Consider the following 24,220-nt stretch of genomic DNA (forward strand, 5'->3'; position numbering starts at 1 on the left):
TAATTGGGTGTATTACTCTGTGGTGTAATAAAAAATAATAAAAAAGGAGAGAGAGAGAGTAAGAGGTGCGTAGTGGAGAATTATTGAGAAGCAGAGAGAGGAATGTGTTGGGAGACTGGCGTGCAGTTTGCGCTGTCAAGGTGGGCGTGTTGCCTGCTTATCTGTTTAACAGTGATGAAAATGATATTAAATAAATCTCTTAGTGTGTTAATACAGGAAGCTACGGACCTGGACCAACTGCCCCCACAAGCACAGCGGCCGAAGCAAAATTATAGTAAGGGGAACCACACCCAGCAAGAATCAGCAGCTGTGAAACAGACAGCAGCGAGGAGAGAATTAGAGGAGAAACTAAATCTGTAAGAGCACATGAAATTGGGTTGAATTTTGGGGCCAACGGACTTGTGGAGGTTGGGAAGGCGTCCGGAGCATCACAACAAAAGGTGAAACAAAAACACACACAAGCAGAGAAATGTGAGAGAAAGGCTCCTTTTAAGGTAACGCCTAGTTTGGGTTAAAAAGTTAAAAAAAAAAAAAAAAAAAAAAAGAAAGAAAATGACCCGCCTACAAATGCACACACATGCAATGAAGAAACAGCTTACACTCATGAACATGTGAAGATTTTCCAGCAAGGTTAAAGCAGCAAAAATTAACATACACCTGTCGTTTTTTAATGATGAAGTTTATCCATTACTAACAAATAAACCCTCTGGGTTGCAGGACAACAATTTAGCTTCAAAGAAAAAAGAAAAGAAAGAGACTGGTATGACCAACCAGTGATGAAATAACAAATTTAAAAATTCAAATTCAAATTTTTATTTGTCACATACACAGTCATACACAGTACGATATGCAGTGAAATGCTTACACAACTGCTCGTGACCTAAGGAAAAAAGAAAAGGCTATGAATAAGATAGGAAATAAAAATTAAAAAGGGTAAATTTAACTAGGAAGGAATAAAATAAAATATATATATGAATTTGTTTTATTTTATTCCTTCCTAGTTAAATTTACCCTTTTTAATTGTGGTTAGTGGTTAAGAGTCAAATTGTGAGATGTTTTCTGATGATTGAACAACAAGTGATTGGAAAGAAATTTCTCTTTTGTGAGTTTAAACATGATCTTAGGAATTTGAACATGTGCATGTTGTCCTGTCAACTTGGTGGGTTATGAGTTGATTATATCGTGAGAGAAAAAAAAAAAAAAAAAGGGGGAGAGAAGGCTGACACAGGGCCTGGCCCGGTGTTTCTCCCCTCTCGTTGTAACACAGCCAACACAACATCATTTTCCTGTTCGTACACTTCTGTTTGTTTTTGTTTGTTTGTTTTGTTTTTTCTCTTTATGTTTAATTACAGGCTGCTTTGCCGGCCCTGAAAGCCGAGGCTGACCTGGACTCCTGCTCTCCCCTCTACGTGACCCTGACCAAATGCTGCAATAGCTGGACCCACAACAACCTGAAAATGTCAACAAGTGCTGCAGGAATGCGATCTCATGCAGCAGAGACAGAGAGTGTTAAAACCAAGGCCCGTTTCACTACACGGGGGGAAAATTTCCAGACTACGTCAGCTGACAGAGCTGTGACGAGACGCCCGCCAAGCCCGAATGAAAAGTGAGGCCGAGCAAAGGAATGCTGACCTTAACAACTCTGCATTAACACTGTGCAGGACAGTGATGGACCAACACGGATGATCGGGCAGCAAAAAGGGCGCGACAGAGACAGGAGGAGCAACTGAGGTCAAAAGGCACCTCAGAATGGACAAAAAACACAGAAGAAGAAGATGCAGGTTTCACCTGCAGTGAGCATGGACATTGGAGAAAGGACTGCCCCAATTGGGGTCAGAACCAGGACGGACTGAACTTTGAGCAGCAGCAGCAGCAATGGTCGCAAACAGACTGAAAAGGAGGAGGGCAGGACCCCAGGGCATGCTTCAGGCTGTGGTTTACCCAAGACACCAGAACAGGAAAGTGATGAATACACACACAAACACACACATCTACATACACTGATGAAAAGAAACACACACATGAACAGATGTGCACTCGTTGATTGAGTGAAAAATGACACACACACGCACACATCGAAATGCTGATTCACTGAGAAGTGATCCACACACATACATACACATGCACACGCTTGTGCAACGAAGAGTGATGCGTACACACACATACACGCTGATGCAATGAAGAATGCTTTGCTAACAAATGCTTATGCTGATATGCAAAATGCTGCACACAAATATCCCAATACATAATTTTTATGAGGAGCCATTGATTACCATTGATTACTTAAAATGTGTTTTATGTCACCCAGAGCACATTTATGTAGATTTAAGGGGTAAGGTCTGAAACAGTTTGGTTATGAAAACAATGTCTGTGCGTGATGTCTGTTTATGGCTCAAGGCCTTGACTGAATTCTTTGCTGTGCTTCACACAGCCTGGTGAGGAACAGTGGCACAGAGTGAAAATGATGAAGTTTTAGGTTGGAGTACGGCATTTTCTGTGATTGAGATTTAATTCAAGGAGGAACACAAGGTGCTATGGTACCTGAGGTTCTCATTCCCACACAATATTGTCCCGGCAGGAAGCAAAACGCTCCTGTGAATTTCTGGTTGATTTTTGGGTTTTGCTTAGCGCTAGCTTGATTTTATCAGTGAGCTTTGGCTTGTGCACTTTCTCTAAGCGAGAGAGGGATGGTTTTATGTTTGGACATGTCTGCAACGGGCCCTAGTTTGTGTTATTTTTATTAGTATTTTGTTGGTTACGTTTGTGTTTGTTTTTGTTACAGTGCACTGAGATAAGAACATCTGAGAGGTGTGATCCACCGATGGTGATATTTTGTGAGTTCATGATTTAACAATCAGCTCTTTAAACCAGGCCTGAAAGATTGAAATGTAAAGCGCTATAAAATATTATTACTGTAAACAGTTGCAAAGTGTGTTTCTCCATGATTGTAATTGGCTTGAGAGAAATTCACTTATAGGGGACACTGATCACATGAGAAGTCCTGAGTCTAAAAGGATTGCAGCGAGTCAATCCAGTCCAAAAAACAAGGAATTGTTTTCCTTTAAAATGATGACGTCATCTTGCTGGTGATGGATGCTCGAATAGGTCGCGCGTGAGACTCCATTATCAGCAACATCTGGTATGAATGGGTGTGAATGAATGCATGTGACTGGACTGTGATGGACGGACTAAAAGTTTTGACTGACTTGATACTGAGACAAAGACTGCACGAACTTTAGGATTAGTAAATGCTGACAAACAATTCACCCAGCCGGCAAGAGAAGGGTGGATGCTTTGCTTTGTTTTGTTTTGTTCTTGCAGGAGCAGGAGGATAAGAGAGACTGGAGGAGGAGACTGTAGCTTCACATGAGAGTGTGGAACTGCAGATTTAACCCGTTGGTTGCTAATTTTGAGTTCTGAGATATGATGTCACTAACCTTCTTTTAATTTTCTAGCTCCGATGAATTGACACATGGGAGTGTGTCAAAAAGGGGGGAGTGGAAGTTGAGTTTGAACATCAAACAATGGTTATATAAAAAATTTTTATGACTTTATTTGTGTGGTTAATAATTTAGGTATGGTAAGCTTATAATGTGTTAGAATAAAAAAATGGTTAATTTGTTTTTGTTTTTGATTTCTTGACTAAACTAAGTGGTTATCACTGGCGTGCACAGATAGAGACGAGGTGGTGCTGAAGCACTTGCCCTTTTGCCCTCAGTCCAAAAAAGTGCCCTTTTGAAAGATGTGATTTTTTTTTTTTTAAAGCTGCGCGATTTAAAAAGGTGTGAAAATAATGGCTTGATTTGTGCCCCTTCTTCAAAGACACCCGAACCCTGTCGCTTTTTCACTGTCACCGTGTCACGTGAACACGCTTGCAGTTCATTTGTTGTGAGGCGTGTAGCAGCGGCATGACATAGGACTACTTGGAGTAGGCATAGTAGGCTAACTATAGCGACTGGGAGCCACGGCGGACAACACGGCAGCTCTTTCCCTTCCCAACCAGTCAGGTAACCCATGAATCGAGTGAAATTATTCTGTTTGCCCTCTAAGACCAACCTGCAATTGTTTTGTTGTGAAGTAGCCTGTCAGAAACTGCACATGACAAACTTTGCCAGCTTGCCCCCTCCATCCATCCATATGGATAAACAAAAAAACGACACATTTAAAATGTAACCTAAACCATTTAGGCAACCCCACTCTCCATCAATTCCGACCTTTTTGCATACACTATTGAAAATATCACGTTATGCTATAGGCTACATGCCGTTAGGCAGAGGGCTCTTTTGAGCCCATTTTTCGTTACAAATTTTAGGATGATCTCACGGAAATCTGTGAATAAATACAAAGTTTTCAAACTGAAGTCATTGTTGGCCATTGAGAAAGATGTGGAGATCAATTACAACGAGGTCATCAACATCTACAAAGACATGGCACCAAGAAGGATGCTTCTTTAGAGCAGTACACTCCATTTAATGGACACTTGAGAATATGTATGTATATAGTTTAGAGTTGGATACAGATTTTATCTTTTTGTGGTGTGATTTTTGATTTTTAGAGAATGTTTTGAAATAAAAGTCAAATTGCATTTAACCTGTGCGATTTTTTTATTATAAAAAGAAAAGGTTTTCCACATGTGCAAAAAGTGCCCTTTTTTCCCCCTGGAGCACTTGCCCCCCAAAATGTCTGTGCACGCCACTGGTGGTTATCACCACTTTCATAAACACATTGCAAATGTGCTCATAATGAGTTGACACTCAGTCTTTTGAAGGTCATAAGCTTCGTTCGGCGTGATTGTCCGGACTGATAAATTGTAGGTATTGACTTTGAGTGCAGAGGGCTAAATGCCAACACGCTTACACACACATAAATTATGATTAGAATAAGTCCCTGGGGAGAGAGGTGTTTTGGTTTTCTGTCTCTTACAGAGAGGGGAACAGACAGCAGACGAGGTCACGGAGATACGAGGACCCTTCACAGCAGAGACAGATGTAGGGACTACCGAGACAGCAACTGGGGTCAAGTGTCATGGCGTTTGGGCTCCTTGAGAAGATGGATCCCATAAACACAGCAATAACCATGAAGGGGTTGGCGAAAATCTAGGAACACCAGACCAACGAGTTTCGAGAGGCTCTTGGCAAAAAGGGGGACACGGCGGTGACCCCAAAATACACAGATCTTTGTTTAAAATCGGGGCAGAATACTCCCCTGATCTGTGCAACGACTAAAGGGTGGTCTAACCCCGGAGGTCGAAGCAAGAAGCCGAGAATCACCCAACTGGAAGATACTGGTAGCTGCAGCAATAAAATAAAGGTTAAAAACTCCTTAGACAGAGGTTCTAGTCTGAGTACATTTGAAAGGTATAAGGTGGCACCAAAAATGGGCGTGGGAAACTGGAGCACCAAAATAAAGCTGTGGGAGAATTGGGGAGTGATGGGAGTGTCATCTGTAACTGCTGTTATTGTTGTAAATCTAATTTTTCTTGTATCTGAACTGTGCAAACACAGAGGTCATTTCACATATGGTCGACCCGTTAAAGGGGGACAGAGGGCCTCAGGACCAAGAAGAGCTGGACCTTGTAATACTGGAGTGTATGTTATAAGTGATCTCTTTTTAAGAGATCAAAAGGGGGAATTGTGAGATTATTCCGTTATCATATGTTACCTTATATATGTAATCAAAGTACTTGAATTATAATACTGCTGTAGATCATATTATACCCTTAATATAGAGTGTGTGATCAGTATGTAGTTTTAGTTTGCATTATACTTCTGACTTAAAAGAGTGTGAAAATCATTAGATCTATTTGATTGACCTGTATTATTCGACACTGTTGAATGTGTTACACTGTTTCTTGACATTTCATACTGCTGAATCATGAAGAGAATGTTGGGTGCAGAGGGCCTTGTACTGATAAATGGGAGAAACAGACTACATTCCATACCCCCACCTTTACAGAGAGCAGAAAGACAGGGAGCCGAGGTCATAACATAGGCGCCGTGTGAGAGAAAGAATGTGAATGTTTAGGGTTTTATGACTAGGAGGGGGCTGCTAGAGACTATAAAAGGCTGACTAACCCGTCACCATTTTGAGACTTGCTGTGACCCTCTGCAGGCATCTCTCCCCATCATGATGGTTCTTATGCTCTTAAGTGTTGAATTATATGGAAATAAAATATTGTTGATTGAGCATTTATACACCGAGTATTGTCCTTCCTTCAGCCCAAAGATTAAAAGAACTGGAAGATTTTAACACTTACCAGTATCAAATCGCATCTTAGGTGTGATATCATAGCAGTACTAACACCGTCACTCTCCGTCAATGGTTTGATTGGAATGTTTCCGGGTTTTCTTTTTTTTTTTTCTCTCTTCCTGTTTTTTCTTCTCTCCTTTTCCCCCTCTTGTTTTATGCTGCTCACACTTGTCCTTGGTTTCTTTCTTTTTTCTTTATTTCACTGCTTCGATCACCTGCTTCCACACTCATCCACAAACAACATCCTTTATTTCGACACATACGCACAGCACGATCACGCACAGTCATGCGCTCAACGGCAGCACATTTACATCAGTCAGACAGCGCACACAGTCGTATAGGATACACACACTTAAGCCAAGTGTACTCATCTTAGTAAATATGCACACACATAGTCAGACTCAGGGAGCATCTCGCCACATATTCCTTCTCTCTCTCCGTCTCTTTATTTATGAACAAGTGATGTATTCTCTCCACCTGTCTAAGCGACACACACAGCATACACCCCTAGTTATACACAGACATCTATGGGTGCACTGAGATTCGTTACATGGAATGTAAATGGAGCTGGCTCCAGAGAAAAGAGGTTAAAAATATTTAACCAACTCAAAAAACTACAGGCAGATGTTGTCCTTTTACAAGAGACCCACAGACCTCTTAGAGGTTCGAATGAACTTAAAACACCTGAGTTTCCTAATGTGTTCTCAGCTTGTTATAATTCTAGACAAAGGGGAGTAGCGATTTTAATACATAAAAATATTAATTTCACAGTACTCGATACAGTTATAGATCCAGAGGGCAGATTCTTAATCATTAAACTATCTATACTTGATAAAAAGCTATGTATTGTAAGTGTATATGGTCCAAATGTTGATGATCCCTCATTCTTCACAGTTTTTTCAGTGCACTCTCTGAACACTTAGATGGCACACTTGTTCTTGGAGGCGACCTCAACCTTGGACTAAATGAAGAAATGGATAGGCTCAATACAGCAGGAACTCAGCGTAATTGGCAGTCCACAAATATAATCAAACAGTATATGAGCGACTTTGGTCTTTGCGATGCATGGCGCTCCCTTCACCCCACCAGCAAGGAATATACTTTTTTCTCACATGTTCATCGCTCCTACTCTCGTCTGGATTATTTTTTGGTCAGCAGCTCACTGCTGAGTGACATTTCAGACACTGAGATTCACCCTATAGCTGTCAGCGATCATGCTCCTGTATCTTTAACACTAATGCACAAGAATAATACTACGCCAAGTACAAACTGGAGATTTGATACATCACTGCTTAAAGATGAAGACTTTATTAAATATTTAAAAAAAGAGTGGACTTCATATTTAGACTTTAATGACACTCCCGGAACATCAGCTTCTGTTTTATGGGAAGCAGGGAAAGCTGTGATGAGAGGTAAAATAATTTCTTTCTCATCACATAAAAAGATAAAAGAAAACAAAAATATTCAGGAATTGGAAAAAACCATCAAATCACTAGAAGAAGACTACGCGTCCCACCAAGATCAGGAAACATTGAACAAAATACGCAAAACAAAACTAAAATTAAATGAGATAATTGATAAAAAAAAAAAAAAAAAAAAAAATTCTTAGTACAAAGACTACGCTTACAAAATTATGAACATAGTAATAAATCCGGTCAATTTCTAGCAAACCAGCTAAAAATCAATAAAGAAAAAACAACTATATGTGCTGTTCAAGATTCATCTGGGAACACAATATATGACCCGAAACAAATAAACAACATTTTCAGGGATTTCTATAAAAGATTGTATTCACCACAAATAAACCCATCTAAAAAGGATATTGATCAGTTTTTGGACAACATAACTCTCCCAAAATTATTAGACTCTCAAGCAATGGCACTGGATTCACCACTGACATCAGGTGAACTCCAGGAAGCCCTGATAAGTATGCCCAATAATAAGGCTCCAGGTCCAGACGGCTTTCCTGCAGAATTCTACAAAGAATTCTGGACGATTCTAGCACCAGTTTTTTACAGAACATTGTTGGAAATCAAAGAAAAGGGCAGACTTCCATCAAATATGAATTCTGCAAACATTAATCTCCTGCTAAAACCAGAAAAAGACCCTGTATATCCCTCAAGCTATCGTCCAATATCCCTTATAAATGTAGACCTCAAAATAATCTGCAAAGCTCTCTCAAAGAGACTAGAGAAAATAACCCCCCTCTTAATTCATCCTGACCAAACTGGTTTCATAAAAGGTAGGCACTCATCAACAAATACACGTAGATTACTTAATTTGATAGACTACTCATACAGTAAAAACATTGAAACTACAATATTTTCTTTAGATGCAGAAAAAGCGTTTGACAGAGTTAACTGGAAATTTCTGTTTGCAACTTTACACAAATTTGGTTTTGGATCTTCTTTCATCAACTGGTTAAAAATATTATACAATTCCCCAACAGCTTGTGTCAGAACAAATGACCAGACATCCTCCAGCTTCTGTCTCCTGAGGGGCACCAGGCAGGGATGGCCACTCTCCCCTTCACTGTTTGCAATTTTTATTGAGCCACTAGCAGCAGCAATTAGACAGAATTCAGTAATTAAGGGCATAAAATGCAAGAACCTGGAACATAAAACCAGCCTTTATGCGGATGATGTATTACTCTTTCTCCAAAATTCTCAAACCAACATCTCTGGGGGGATTGAATTGATAAACTCTTTTGCAAGAATATCAGATTACTCAATTAACTGGTCAAAATCTACAGTCCTTCCGATTAATTGCTCCTTCCATAATTCTTCTTCTACACCACTGCAATCGGGAAATATAAAATATTTAGGTATTAATGTTTCTACCAAGCTTGCAGATCTAACTAAATTAAACCATATCCCACTTTTAAAGAAAGTAGAAGGTGATCTGACTAGGTGGAAATGTCTACCCATGTCACTCATGGGAAGGGTTGCCGCTATAAAAATGATGGTCTTACCAAAAATAAATTATTTATTCTCAATGATCCCAACTAAACCGCCACAAGATTGGTTCAGATCTCTAGATTCATATATGTCCAGATTTCTTTGGAAAAATAAGCCCCCACGTATAAGCTTAAAAACACTACAAAAGACCAAGGATAAAGGAGGATTAGAACTACCTAACTTTCAGCACTACTTCTTAGCCAACAGGCTTCAATTTATCTCAGGATGGCTAAAACATACCCTCTTGGATGAACCTTGGCTAGATGTAGAACAAGCACTTTGCAATAATCTAGAGATTTCAGACCTACCATTTATCAGCTCAAACATCCAACGACATGAATGCTTCAAAAGCGTCAGCATCAGCTCTTCTCTGACAGCATGGTGGGAGTTTCTAAAATTGACTAGAAGGAACAGAATTTATTTCATTTGACAGACTAGTTACACAATATGGGATCAACAAGAAAAGATTTTTAGAATATCAACAAATTAAATCCATAGTAAAAAAGAGATTTAAACCGGGTCAAGTTGAACTACAAACACCACCAAGTGTGGTTCAATTTCTTACTCTTAAAACCCCCAAATTACTATCCAAAATATACAGAATGCTTTCTAAAACAGATGAATCAATATCACTTCCTATTGCAAAATGGGAAGCGGATCTATCAGTTAACTTAGACCAAAACTTCTGGTCTCAGATTTGCTCAAAAACCTTTCATCTAATTAGAAATCCCAGTCTTCAATTAATTCAATACAAAATATTACATAGAGTGCACTATACAGGTCATCGGATGTTCAAGATGGGCTTTACGTCTACCAACAACTGCTCACACTGCCAAACCAATTCACCGGACAATTATATCCACGCTCTTTGGTTCTGTCCACCAGTTCAGAAGTTTTGGCGCGAGATATGTGAAGACTTATCAAAGTGTCTGAAATGTAACATTCCAACTTCCCCTTTAGTGTGTTTGTTGGGCAGCTTAGAAAATGTCGCTCCGGAAAAGAATCTAGCCCATATGGTTTTCACTGCCCTATGCATAGCCAAGAAAACAGTCCTCATGAACTGGAAAAATAAAAATAATCTGAATTCTAACCAATATAGAAATTATCTATTAGATCACATTAGTCTTGATACAGCCTCTGCCACCACATCAGATCAATTGCTCTGGGCTCCTTTGATCAGCTCCATCACCTAGTGGGGGTGGGGGGTCTTAGTTTGGTCCCACCTTCACTGTTGTGATTGGTGTGGGGGTAGGGACAGGCTTAGGGCATCGGGGGGTTCCCCGGGAGCATCTTCCTTGGGGGGCTCAACCCGGGGTAGCGGTCATGGCCAATTAGGGGCTCTGTTGGCTCTTGGGTGACGGTTTCCCCGTGGCTGCGTGCAGCAGGGCTAGGGGAGGGTCTGTGCTGACGGACGTGGGTTACTGACCTGGTAGCCTGGCTGCCCCTGGGTGGGTCCGGGATGGGCGTGAGGTTCTGGGGGCGCTCCGTCTCTGGGCTGGGGCCCTGGCCAAGCCTCAGGGGCTTGGGTCCTGGTTGGTGTGTTGCCGGGGTTGTGGGCGGGTGGGTGTATGGGGGCCCAGTGCTGGCGCGGGGTGCCGCCTGTGCATCGAACCACCTGGGGGGCTCTTCAACTGGTGGGGGAGGTTGTCACATCCTGCAGGAGCTTTCCTCTCTTCAGGAACTATCTATGCAGGAGGGGGAGATACAGGAGAGGTGGAGGAAGATCTCAGCCTGGGCGTCTATTGTCTTGTGTAGTGTTAAGGTTCAAAAATGTTGAGAGAGGAATCCATAAATAAGCACAGATCCAGGCGTGTGCAATTAGACGGCATTTTAATGAACACATGTGTGAGTCCAACAACCCAATCAGTGTTGAACTGCTTTACCATATTCAGACAACGGTTTTATAGGGTTAAGATAGTACTGCCCCCTTTTCTGTTGCTAGGCAGATTTAAACAAAGCATACGTCACTCCAAAACCACAATGACTCTTAACATAGTCTAAAACAAACATCTTCTTCGGGTCGACGCCAGGTGCTTCCTCTCAGCCCGCCTTCGCTGTCGCTTATCTTCTGGGACATCTGGTGCACTTCCTGGAACAGACTAACACGTACGCCTCGACTTTGCAGCCATAAGCAAAACGTATTTCAACTCTTGCCTACTAAATGAGTCTATCTAATTTGTGTGTGCGTGCACGTGCGAGGGCGCGTGCATGCTGTGTACTGCGTACGTGTCGTGACCTCTCTCACTATATGTGTCTGTATGTGTGTCTCGCCCTTAAATGCTCTCTCATCTCACCCGTTACACTTCTGACCTTTCACCAGAACAGAGGCTCATCCTTACATATAATAACCTAACTGGAACTATATATGTAATCTACTGAATAAATGTTTTAATCAAAAGCCTCTACTAAAAGTTTCATATCCTACTCACAGTACTTGCATTCAGAGTCTGCTTTCAGTTTCACTTCTGCAAAAGCATGCCCTGCAGACGTGTTTCCTGTCTCTGCCCTCTACACAGAAACACTGAGATTATAGAAGCATTAAAAACATTTAAAATTATAGATTCAACTCCACAGTTTAAAGTGGTTCTTCTTGGACTTGTAATAAAGACTAATATAATACCCATATATTTGAACATCTGAATGCATCTGAATGCAACATCACTATTAACATGAAATGGTAATGATGATTATAAAAATAGCAGCAAATAATAGTAGTAAAACATTCCTACTCCTCTCAATCCCCTCTCTCGACCTCTGGCACACCAGAGGTCGCCATACATTATGTTGGGTCACTCCTTGGCCCATTCAGCTGCTTCCCTGTCCACCCCTGACGTCATGTACATTAGGATCACTTTTCCCACTCTGACCCTCTCTCGGCATTCTGTGACTTAGCGAACCAGACAAACTCATGTCATCTAGGTGGTCTTAATAATAAAAGGCCCGCTCCCACTTGAGAACACTCATGCTTAAGGTTAGTCACACCAAAGTATCAGCGAGCCTAAAGTTGATCGGGGGCAGGAGAGAATAAGAGTGCAAGCAGAGCTCAATCAGCACTCCTCCCTCACCCCTGAACCCACTCATACCCGGTGAGAAACCCCTTACACTTGTGAATCTCCAGTGGTCTGTCCCTGTTCTGGGTCCCTCTCTAGTGGAAATCAGGCCGCCTGCAAAGGAAACAAAACAGCTTTCTCCCTACTACGGCTTTCCTACCTTATGTCCCTCAATTGCTCTCTTTATTCAAACCTGATTCAACCTAATATTACTCAAAACATGAACCTAATTTCGTATTTGGTTTTTGACTTTTATTTTTATATCTCATTCAACCGTACTCAGCATTTGTAAAACTCTTAAAAGCACTGCCTTTAAGAGGATCAAAGGAAGCACGTCTCTGCATGTGCTTCCTGTTGCTCCTTATCTGATTATCAACATCCTGTGCACAAACTGTCGCTGCTGCAAGGGCCTCTCATCTAAAGTCACCTATCACAAGAAAACTGCTTATTCTACTAAAGGATCAAAGAAAAAACAACCACTTTAATCACTAAGTGTAAGCACCTAGTTAATTGCTCCTAGATAAATTTCATCATAGCTAAAAGCTCCCTAAGAACAACTTCTGTGTGTTGACACTAACTTCATTTTAAAACTCACATTTCCTGTGTTATAACCTGTTTTGGTATACCATTTTATTTCATTTTTGCTGCTCTTAATGTTATGATACATTCTAATTTATACTTTATCAGACTTAACCAAAATATATAAGCTTTTTCCCTTTGCTTCTGTTTTTAAACAAAAACTTGGTCACTTCAACAAGCATTTGTTATTCTGTACCTGCATTTTATGTAATAAGACTAATTTAGAGCTGCATGTGTTATCCCAATATTTTACATGTCACACAGTTTAGTCACAACCAAACTCCTATTCAGTTCCTCTTGTCTGTCACTTGTTACAGGGCCAGCTCAAATTCAGTTAAAAGCTAAATGAATTTCAGGCCCTAGGCCTCAAACCAATACTGTCCTGTGTGGATGAACTCTATATGTCTGTAAGCGTGTGCAATCCTTCAATAACTCAGGTCATTCTCACAGTAAATTGGCTAATCATAACGCTAACCAAAAGTTTGTGACCCTCAAGAGACGACTCTCTGAGCCACAACTCCGTTAAAGGCACAGAATGCAATGTGTAAATCTATTTAATTTCTGTTTCTAAAGCCTACATTATAACAACTTATTCTAAAAGAAATCCCACATTTTCTACTCATAAAATGTTCACTATTTTCCCCAAAGCATATCCTTTATTCCCACAGGAAGATGAGTGGATGATGGGGTGGGTGCAGTTTTCTCTGTGGTGGGGTCAGGTGGACTGTCCCGGGCTCTGTGGGGCCGGGCGGCGCTGCTGCACTGGGCCCCGGTCCGGATGGGCCTGGGCCCCCCTTTCGCTGGCGGGTTGCAGAGTATGGGGGTGCCTACTGGGGTCAGCGGGGGAGCTGGCCCCAGGGAGGTGTCACTTGCCCCTCCCTTCCTTCCCTCCCCATCTCCAGCTGCCTCCCTCTTCCCGTTCCACCACAATCACCCACACATGCAGGGCCTTGGGGTAGGGGTGTGTCACCAGGGTGCAGGGGAGACATCCCCCCCTCTGTCCCCTTCTGGCTGCCTCTGCCTCAATTTTATCCCACAACTTAGACATTCACATTACTCACACTCTCATTACACATACATATAGGATCTTGGGGGTGGGCACGCTACACGGATTCCAAATTACCATCAGGGTGTACACTTCACCCCTGGCGTCGTTGCCCACCTCTCAATTTTAAATACACGTAGACATTGAGGGCTAGCAGGAGGGGCTATACGCTTACCTGCTGCATTGGCAGGTAGCTCCATGCCCTCCTGGGTTTTAAATGCACCTTAGAACACACATACATCAACACTACATATGAGCGGGTGGAGGGAGGTTTGGAGTCTTCCTACACCCCCGTTCTCTGCGGCCTGCTGGAGCGGGGGGGCTAGGAGGAGGAGTTGGCCGTCTGACTGGGGTCTGGAATGTGGGGCCTCCCTGCTGCTGCGGAGTCGGGGCGGTCTGCTTCTCCCCACCGCAGGGAAAAGGGTAACACCACCTGGGTCTGGGTGCAGTTACCCCCTCCAGGGGCAAGGGTACCTAGACCCGGTTCTTAGAGTACGCTTGGGGAGTGTGATTGTGTGTACAGTGTCTCTTTATGTCTGTCTCTACGTTGGGTGAGTGTTGAGTAATTGCATATGAGAGCATGAGGGTGGGAATGGATGTTTGTATCTGTGTGTGCCTGTATGTCTGCGTCTATATGTCAGGTTGGGTATCAGACCCCACCTCTCTGGGGACATCTCAGGCCCTCCAAGGTTTGGAGGCCCATCTCCCCCCACCACTTCCCCTGCCGGTGGCAGATGCCCTCAGACATCGGTGCGTTGGTGGTTCTTTGTGTCCGGGGGTGGGCGCCCAGGTACCCACCGGCTCACTCCTTGGCAGCTGCTTATCAGGGCATGGAGCCTGGGGCACGCTCGGGCCACTTCGGGGATGGGGTGCCCTCGGCCTCTCGGCCCGGGGCTCGGTCACTCAGGCACAGCTGGCTGCCGGCGGAGCTCACGGGCACGTCACTGCAACCCCCCCTGGCTTCTGCTCCGCGGCTGCTGAGTGACCCCTCATCTGGGACTCTCCTCAGCTCTTTCTGGGATAGTGGCGCGGCTGCCCCTCTGTTGGTCTTCCTTGGTCTCTTGTGTTCTGGGGGCCTCTGGATGTCTGGAGTTTTGATCTCCTCCATACCTGCTTCATGCCCTGGAGGTCGGGGCAGTGGCCCCCCACACCCTCTAGCAGATCATTACATGAAGGAACCTTTTAAAAACAAGCGCGTTCATACTCACAGGTGTACACACGGGTGATCACACACACAAACTACACCCTTTTTGGCTCCTACCTCAAAGCACACTGTGCGCCGTCAATCTCACGTGCTGCACAATAATGTTTAATATTTAGTATTTACTGTCATATTCCCATAGATCATTGTGATCTTGTTTATTACTCTCATTTTCTTCTACTTGCTTTCTTTTTTCTTTCTCAACAGGTGATCCAGGTGATCGATATATGTATTTTTGTTGTTTTTTTTTTTTTTTTTTTACCCTTTTTCCCCGTCCCTCTTCTCAGGTTTTTGTTTTTTTCTTCTTTCCCTCTTTCTTTCTCCCCTTTCTTTCCACCAGTCAAGTCTGTCCCGTATTCAGCAAGTGAAAATAAAATAAACAATAAAAGGTGAATCAAATGGACCATTACGGCAAGGCTGGGATGGTCAGTTTGGTAAAGTAAATCCGTTGGGCATCTTTCTTTGCCTTTAGACAATAATTCTGATGGCAAAAGAACCAAACGGGACAGGTTTAAAAAAAAAAAAAAGAAAAAAAAAAGAAAATGACATCAGTCCTACAGAAGCACTTAATGCTAACAGGAAGTCATTGATTAAGGTGGAATAACACAGAGACACAACCACTCACAGTTAACCTGACCCCACTAACTGCATGTGTTTGGACTGTGGGAGGAAGCCGGAGTACCGGAGAGGACGCACACAAACACGGGAGAACATGAAGCACTGAAACAAAGATGGTGGATTTGACCTCAGGACCAGGCGCGTAATTTCCAGGGGGGTTACGGGGGCCATGACCCCCCAATAATCAGATCCAGCCAATATAATGTAATCATTCCAGTTTATAAAAATATAAATCATCTTGCATAAATAGCTTGATGATTTTCTTTAATCGTTTCAATTATTATCAGCAAAATAGTTTCATGTTTAATCATCTAGTAATGTAACCCCGCCTCCTTCGCCACATACTTGGTATTACCCAACCAGCTTTGTCTACCAAACCTTCACTGTTTGCTGTATGTTTGTTAGCGCAGTCGCTGGTGCCAGAGACTGCCAGTGACTTCAGTCTGAGGGTTTGAAGTTTCCATGTCTGTGTGATGTGTGGTGTGAAGGCTGCTGGTTAAACTGGGACTCACTGTTTAAAGCACTGAGTGCTCATAGAGAGATGCTCCATGAGTCCCAGTACAGACTACAAACATGGTGGAAACTTAGCTTTGATATCCACACACTCTGCACGTCTGTGAGTAACTGTGATGAAGATGTGCAGAGATCTGTGTACAAACAGGAGAACGACTGTAAAGACTCTGTGCTTCTAACAGCCTCTGTTAACATATGTGAGGCTGTTTGTTGTTGTTGCCATGGAGCTTTTCACTGTTTGGGTCAGCAGGTCATGTGATCAGGTTTGTTCTGCTGGACAATGGTTCAGTGTCAGGGTTTGTTTGCATTCATCAATAAATATCTAAATAAATCAAAGACTCCATGTTTGTTCTTTCATCATGTGACCTCTGCTCATCCATCTCTGTGTGTATCAGGATACATTTAGTTCATAATACACAGAAAAATCAGAGTTATTACCTGTAATAAATGTGAAAGATTCCTGCAGTGATAACCAGGCAGGACTGAAACACATCCAAGCTGTCACCACGGTAACAGCACCGTCCATCCACAGGTGAGGGGAGGAGCAAAAAGAGGGACTTTCACCATTTTATACTAAAAACACTCAACTAATGTTTCTAATATGAAACAAATAAGCCCACATTAATGTGAGCGTTTATTAAATAATAATAATAATGATTTCCTCCTGATCTCATTTCCATAGCAGAGAAAACTGTGGTGTATATTGAGGTGGAGGGTGTGGTCTATGGCTCAGGTGTAGAGTGAGGGTAGGGTGCACCACAGCAGCATGCTGGGACTGCTGAGGGTGGAGGAGGGAGTGATGATGACATCAGAGCTGCAGCAAAGCAGTCAGCAGCACAGAGACCAGTGAACACACAGTCTGTTCATCTTTGCATAGATACAATATATAGCACAATATTGAATGACAGAGACGCTGTGTGAGCTTCCACAGATACACTGACGTCAGTATCCAGAGTCCTCCTGCTGCTCCCCCCTCAGAGCCCCGTGATCAGCACCAACACATTCAGTTAGATGACAGAGTCCAGCTGCAGCTAGAATCAGCTCTGTGAACAACAGCACAGCGTCAGTGTTTCACACTCAGTGAAAGGAGGAAACACCAGAAGAACACCATGTGTGCTACGTTTCCCAGGACACACTACAAACTGCACAAATACAGAGCAGCACGTGGAAGGACCTGGAGCTGCATTTAAAGAGAAAAGACAGCGTGATGTCCTGTATGGACAGGTGGAAGGAACCAAGTCCTCAGCTGAAACACTCGTGTTTGTCCACAGACAGGAAACACAGCAGGAAACAAAGAAGCTCATGGATAACACACTTCCTGTCAGTCAGAATGAGGCTGGAGCCAAACACAGAAAGGTGTTTTTGTCCAGATGAGCCCAGAGAAGAAACACGAGTGTTCACAGACATCAGAAGCTCAGAGAGGTGAAACATGAGGTTGGAGTCCTCGTCAGCATCCAGAAGAGCTGCTGTGAAACCCTGAGTACTCATGACAGACTCTGATGGCACAAACACATCATGATTCAAACATGAAGACAAACATGGAGCTCCTGATCCTCCTGCATGAGAACAAGCTGACATGAGCGCTGTGTCTGAGAGTGTCTCCCTGTCACAGTGACAAGAACACAGCTGCTGCTCACAGTCATTAAACTGACCTGAGGTCAGCTGCTAGCACGTCTCTGTGCTCCTTACATATGAACCATGTGACCTCACATCAGTGCTGTGGATGACTGTAGTCATAGAAGAGTAGAGCTGTAGCAGGTGGTGTGAGGAGGAGGAGGAGGTGGTGTATTCTAGTTAACGCAGTACTGAAACACTCCAGCAGAGGGCGCTGTTAAGTCCTTATTGTAACACAGTTACTGTGTGCAGTTAGACTTCATACATAATCTGCACTGATTTCAATCAGACATGCTGTCAGTCAATGATTGGTTTCTATTGATTCTACTTCCTGTTGACTAGTTTGATGACAGTGAAACAATCACAGCTGATTGTGTGATGATGTCACTGTTACATTCAGTGTGTGTGACATCATGTTAGTGCAGCTGATAACAGCCTGGTTCTGTTAGAAACACATGAACGTGTCCATAGATCAGTGTGTGTTTAACATGAGAGCTTCAGCCCTGCTGATGTGTTCAATAAAGACATGCAGGAAAACTGATGAGACTCTGAAATAACTCTTTATATTTATAATGTAACTCTGCATCAAAAGAACAACATACACACACACACACGCACATACAGGCAGGGGGTTTATTTTGTAGGTGAGAGTTTAAGCATGTTTGCTATGACTGTATTTCTGGGTGTACGTGATTGTTTGATGAAGAAGCAGGTGCAGGATGTTCCAGAGCTAAGGCGGCTTGCAGGAAACCACCTGCGGAGAAGATGGAGGCGATTGTTCTTTTAATTGTGTCACAAGTTGTCAAATAGAACATTTGTGGTTTTGAAACTGATGCATGTACTGACGTAGAGAGGGCGTCACTGAAATACCTCGATGCATAAAACTAATGCTGTGTCGTTGTTGGGCAGAGATCAATGCTGTCTGCGAACAGGGTTAGATCTCTCCGCTCGTGTGTATTCATTAAATCTTCGTCTAACTTCACCCGGCTGGATCAGTGGTCATTATTTTGGAATTCCTCCTGTATATCTCTCCTTAACTTCTGAATCCCAACAGGACAGACTGGACTCTTTGACTGCACCTTGGTTCTCCTCAGAGGTCTGTACAGGAGCATGTCCACCCCCACTGAAGATCTCAGTCACTGTGAAACATAGAAAGCTGCTTGTGTGGCCTCTGCCTCACATGTAGATGCAGCTACAGGTTTCTCTGTCAGTCAGACTGAAACAGTGTCCTGATGCTGCATCATTCAGCTCTGTGCCCCAGTCAGCATCACTGTGTCTACCAGTGTCAGTGTTTCTTTTCCTGTAACACTCAGCACAGGCTCAGCTGGTATCCAGTGTTGGACTTTCAGCTGCTGTCATAGATCCTCTAACATAGATCAGCTCTGCTACATGTTGTTAGATCAGTGCAGCTGCCTGTCATGTCCTGATGTTTCTCTGGGTCAGCAGCTTCTCCATCAGAGGTTCACATGGAGCTGATCCAGTATCTCCAGTAACTGTGTTCTGTGCCTCACTGGTTCATCCTTCTGTCTGTGTGACGTCAGTCAGATGTTAAACTCTGTAATCTTCACTGTGTCACAGAGTTCAGTGAGTCCCGTTATTCACAGGATCAATCAGATCATCAGAGAACAGCTGATCAGCAATCAGTGGTGCCAACAGCACCTCCTGTGGTGAGAGGATGCAATAATGCAATGTAGCATTTTTACACTGAACACTTCCAGTCATGGAAACTGTCTGTTGGATCTGTGTGACGTTGCTTTCTTGGTTAGAGTTCCTCACAAATGTGCAGATTATTCTTCTAATGAGGCGTCGACCATGTTTTCAGTTCTTTGGAAGAAAACATCGCCCTTTGCCATCCTTACTTTTCTTTGACTTCTTCAAATGCAGCTGAACTCCAGCTGGTATTTGATTGGACTCTGCAGCTGTTTCTGGTCATCAGTTCATTCCTGCAAACCTCTGAACCTGAACAACAATGATGCTGCATTGCTGGCTGATCCCAAAAGGTTGATTCTGTTCATCTGGACGTTTTCAGAAACGTTTGCTCACTGATCAGGTGACTTCTTCAGTCTCAGCTGACTGCAGCTTTACAACCTTACAAACAGCACATTTGCACAATGACTGAAACCAGCAGCACCTGATATATATGATACTAATATAATACATATACATATATAATCCATACTAATGATGAAGGAACTGAGCTCACAGTGTTCATTCAGTGAACTACTCAGTTTATTTTGGCCTCAGAAATGCTCACTCTGTTTGTACATCACTGTCAGCAATAGACTCATTCTGCTGTGTGGACAGGAACACATGTGACATCACTTCCTGTTTGTTTGTGACTGAAGAGGAAGAAGTTTACAAGGAATCATTTAGAAGAGTTTCAAACATCAACTGATTGAATCCATGAATGTGAAAACGTGTTTGTGAGTGAAAGAGACAGACATGTACAGACTGAACTATCTGTTCAACAGTCAGAGTGTTTCTCTAACAGGAGACACTCTTTACACTCAGTGGCGTGTCTAGAAAATTTTTGTTGGGGGGGGGGGGGGGGGGGCAGGTAGGGGCACAGATTTGGAGAAGGGTGGCAGATGTAATTGGCAGATAATGTTAAAAAAAAAATTCTACCAACCGTTAACCATCATTCAATAACCCTATAAACCTAATAACCGAATGTGCTTTTAACTCTAAGTGGAATGAGGTTTTAACCACTATGGTGCAAAGTTTTTAGATACTGCGTTGATGAAGTACAAGAGATACAATCAGTGCTTTGTCAGTGTTTACTCAGCATTCAAGGACAGCAATATTTGCATAGTATTTTTACTGACATATAATGCACATATGTTTTGGGCAAAAACATTTTGAATATTAAAATACGAACATTTTTAGCATACAATTGGCAAATTAGCCAATGCCAATGCAAAACTTTATCTGTCTATTAAAAAAAGAAGATAATCTTCTCACAAACTGGTGTTTGATTTTGAAACAGGAAAAAAGTGGGGAAACAACTGAAAAGACTAACATTTGAATAAAACCTGAAAGCAAGTAAATACTTTCTATGCTGCCTTATGGTAAACTTTGGTAATACTGATGTATAAAGAACAACACTGGCTGATGATGAAATACAGTCAGCTGGCATGGTGACACTGCCAGTATTAACCTGCAGGGCTGGACTGGGACAAAAAATTGGGCATTTTGACCAGAGACCGGCCCACCAGGTATTAAAGCCATAAAGCCTTTGAATGAAAACAGACGCTGTTGTGACAGTGATGTACACTGTCTTGTTGGTATATGTATGATTTCTATACATTTTACGTCAGATAAAAACTTTGTTCGCAAGATTCAGATAATTATTTAATAAAAGCTAGATATTTTAAATGAGAATAAGAAAGAAACGTATTTTTTGTGCCCCCCTTTCCCTGTTAATGCCCTACCTGGCCCCCTGGCAAAACTTTGCTAGACCCGCCCCTGCACAGTTACCAGCTGTCAGCTACATAGAAAAGGATCCTGGTGTTATTTGTCTCTCAGAAACAGTTCATAACTTCAACTCATTCATGTCACCTAAAAGGTAAACCTGTTTCTCCTTCACCTGTTCAGCTCTGATGATTCAGTAAGGACATCTCCTGGTTTCATCTTCATGTTTCCCTCTCACCAGATAACCAAACCGATATCATGACCAGCAGCTATACAGCTGTGGCTCCAGCAAACATCAGCTGATACTAGAAATGAATATTAAATAAATTCTAACAACAGCTGATCAAGCTTAAACGTGCTGCTGTTGTTTAGCGCGACATCCGCTGGTTTTCTCTTTCTGGCGCAAAGTGGGCGATAAACAAACAAGAGAGAAAAGCCGATCAGCTGATCATTGATCAGTTTCATGATTGAAGTAGCAACAGGAGAGGGAGGGGAGAGAATGAGAGAAGAAGAGGCAGCTGAGGCCTAAAGACAGAATAACTCCAGCTTTGTGTCTTTTTTTTCATTCTAGCTAAAGTACGGGACAAACTGTGTTCCTTCTCAGCTCAACACGAAACGTATGGCGTTATTTTTGTGCCACTATTCTGAGCGCACGTAAAAAAAAGTTTGCAGGTGCAAGTGTTGCATTTTGAGGAGAAATTTATTTTGAGCGTAGAAAAGCTAAATTTGAGTGAACAAAATTCATTGCTGCGTGCAAAAAATGTATTTCAGTGTTTGCTATTATCCACACACACACACAATAGCAGGCCCTCTCGCTCAGTTTTTGCATTTGCACTTGCTCGCAATGTGTTGCTCGCGCTCTCAACATTTCTGCCCGTGCGCGCTCAACTCTTTCTGTTACATTTGTGCCACAAAACCAGCCAGTCACAGACTTGGATGCAAAAAAATCTGATTGGCTGTTTTCGTCTCCAATCAGCTTGAAATGACGAAATGCAATATCCCAGAATCCATTTCGTCCAAAACTCAAACGAGGCAGTGGCGGAGGAACACAGAGTGGCGGAGTTTGAAATGTTACTCTTCCTGGGTCACAAAATAAACTTTTCAGATATTTTCATGCGAGAATGGTGCCGTGTAAACTTCAAATATCTGCTCGATTTATCAAGACATCACATATTTGCATAAGTGCTCTAATGTTTTCGGAGATGCCTGTTACCCACCAGCTGATCGGGTGGTGACTCGGGTTAAACCTAATATATAAGGCTGAACTGACAAAAAAATCGTCCACTACACCACCAGGTATTATAGGAAAAATATAAAGCCTTTATACACTGTCTTGTTGGTATATATGTATGATTTGTATCACCTTCATGTTTTCCTCTCACCACATATCCAAACCGATATCATGACCAGCAGCTTTTACAGCTGTGGCTCCAGCAAACATCAGTTGATACTAGAAAGTAATATTAAATTAATTCTAACAACAGCTGATCAAGCTTGAACGTGCTGCTGTTGTTTAGCACGTCATCAGCTGGTTTCCTCTTTCCGGCGCAAAGTGGGCGATAAACAAACAAGAGAGACGATCAGCTGATCATTGATCAGTTTCATAACTGAAGTAGCAACAGGAGAGGGAGGGGAGAGAATGAGAGAAGAACAGGCAGCTGACAGCGTAAAGACAGAATAACTCCAGCTTTGTGTCTTTTTTTCATTGTAGCTGAAGTCTGGGACGAATAGCGTTCCTTTTCCCCTCAATACGGATGTATTGTAATTGGTCCAGCCCAGAGTTGATCATGACCAATTGGCTAATCCACCACATTTCATTGTTTCTACCGTCACAAAAACAAACAAACAAACATAAAAATGAAAAATCACCATCGGCCCACCGGGCAAATGCCCGGTATGCCCAATGGCCAGTCCAGCTATGCGGTCAGCTGGTGGGTAACGGGCATCTCCGAAAACATTAGAGCACTTACGCAAATATGTGATGTCTTGATAAATCGAGCAGATATTTAAAGTTTACACGGCACCATTCTCGCATGAAAATATCTTAAAAGTTTATTTTGTGACCCAGAAAGAGCAATATTTCAAACTCCGCCACTCTGTGTTCCTCCGGGCGCCACTGCCTCGTTTGAGTTTTGGACGAAATGGATTCTGGGATATTGCATTTCGTTATTTCGAGCTGATTGGAGACGAAAACAGCCAATCAGATTTTTTTTCATCCAAGTCTGTGATTGGCCGGTTTTGTGGCACAAATATAACGGTGTACAGAAAGAGTTGAGTGCGCGAGCAGCACATTGCGAGCAAGCGCAAATGCAAAAACTGAGCGAGAGGGCCTGCTATTGTGTGTGTGTATGGATAATAGCAAACACTGAAATACATTTTTTGCACGCAGCAATGAGTTTTGTTCACTCAAATTTAGCTTTTCTTCGCTCAAAATAAATTTCTCCTCAAAATGCAACACTTGCACCTGCAATTTTTCTTTACGTGCGCTCAGAATAGTGGCACAAAAATAACGCCATAGAAACGCGTAATATTTTCTCTGAATGAGGGACCATTCCATTTTTTAAGGAGCCGTTGCCAACTCTACTAACTAACCTTATGAATAAAATAAAGTTCACTATCAGTAATATCATAGCACCCACCCAGCTGTATAGAAACTCCGTCATGCTAGCTAGTACACAGTACGAGTTATTGTAACTGACTGTAAAAAGTCAGCACAACGAAAATAAACTCCACCTAAACTTGGTTTATATCTGACCCAGATAGACTGCAGGTCATAACTTCTTACCTGAAGTTCAGTTCACCTGACACTCGGACTGGCGGCCGCCTCGGTCTCTCCTCCTCCTGCCTCCCCTTCCCTCATCCACCTGCTGGCCTCTGTGGAAGCTCCGCCATAGCCACCACCAAACAACTGAGTTATTTTTACACATCGGCCAGCATCTGGCCAATCCACCACCTTTCATTGTTCATGCCGTTACAAAAAAAA

Source organism: Oreochromis niloticus, unplaced genomic scaffold, assembly GCF_001858045.2.
Source record: "Oreochromis niloticus isolate F11D_XX unplaced genomic scaffold, O_niloticus_UMD_NMBU tig00002015_pilon, whole genome shotgun sequence".
Taxonomy (NCBI): Eukaryota; Metazoa; Chordata; class Actinopteri; order Cichliformes; family Cichlidae; genus Oreochromis; species Oreochromis niloticus.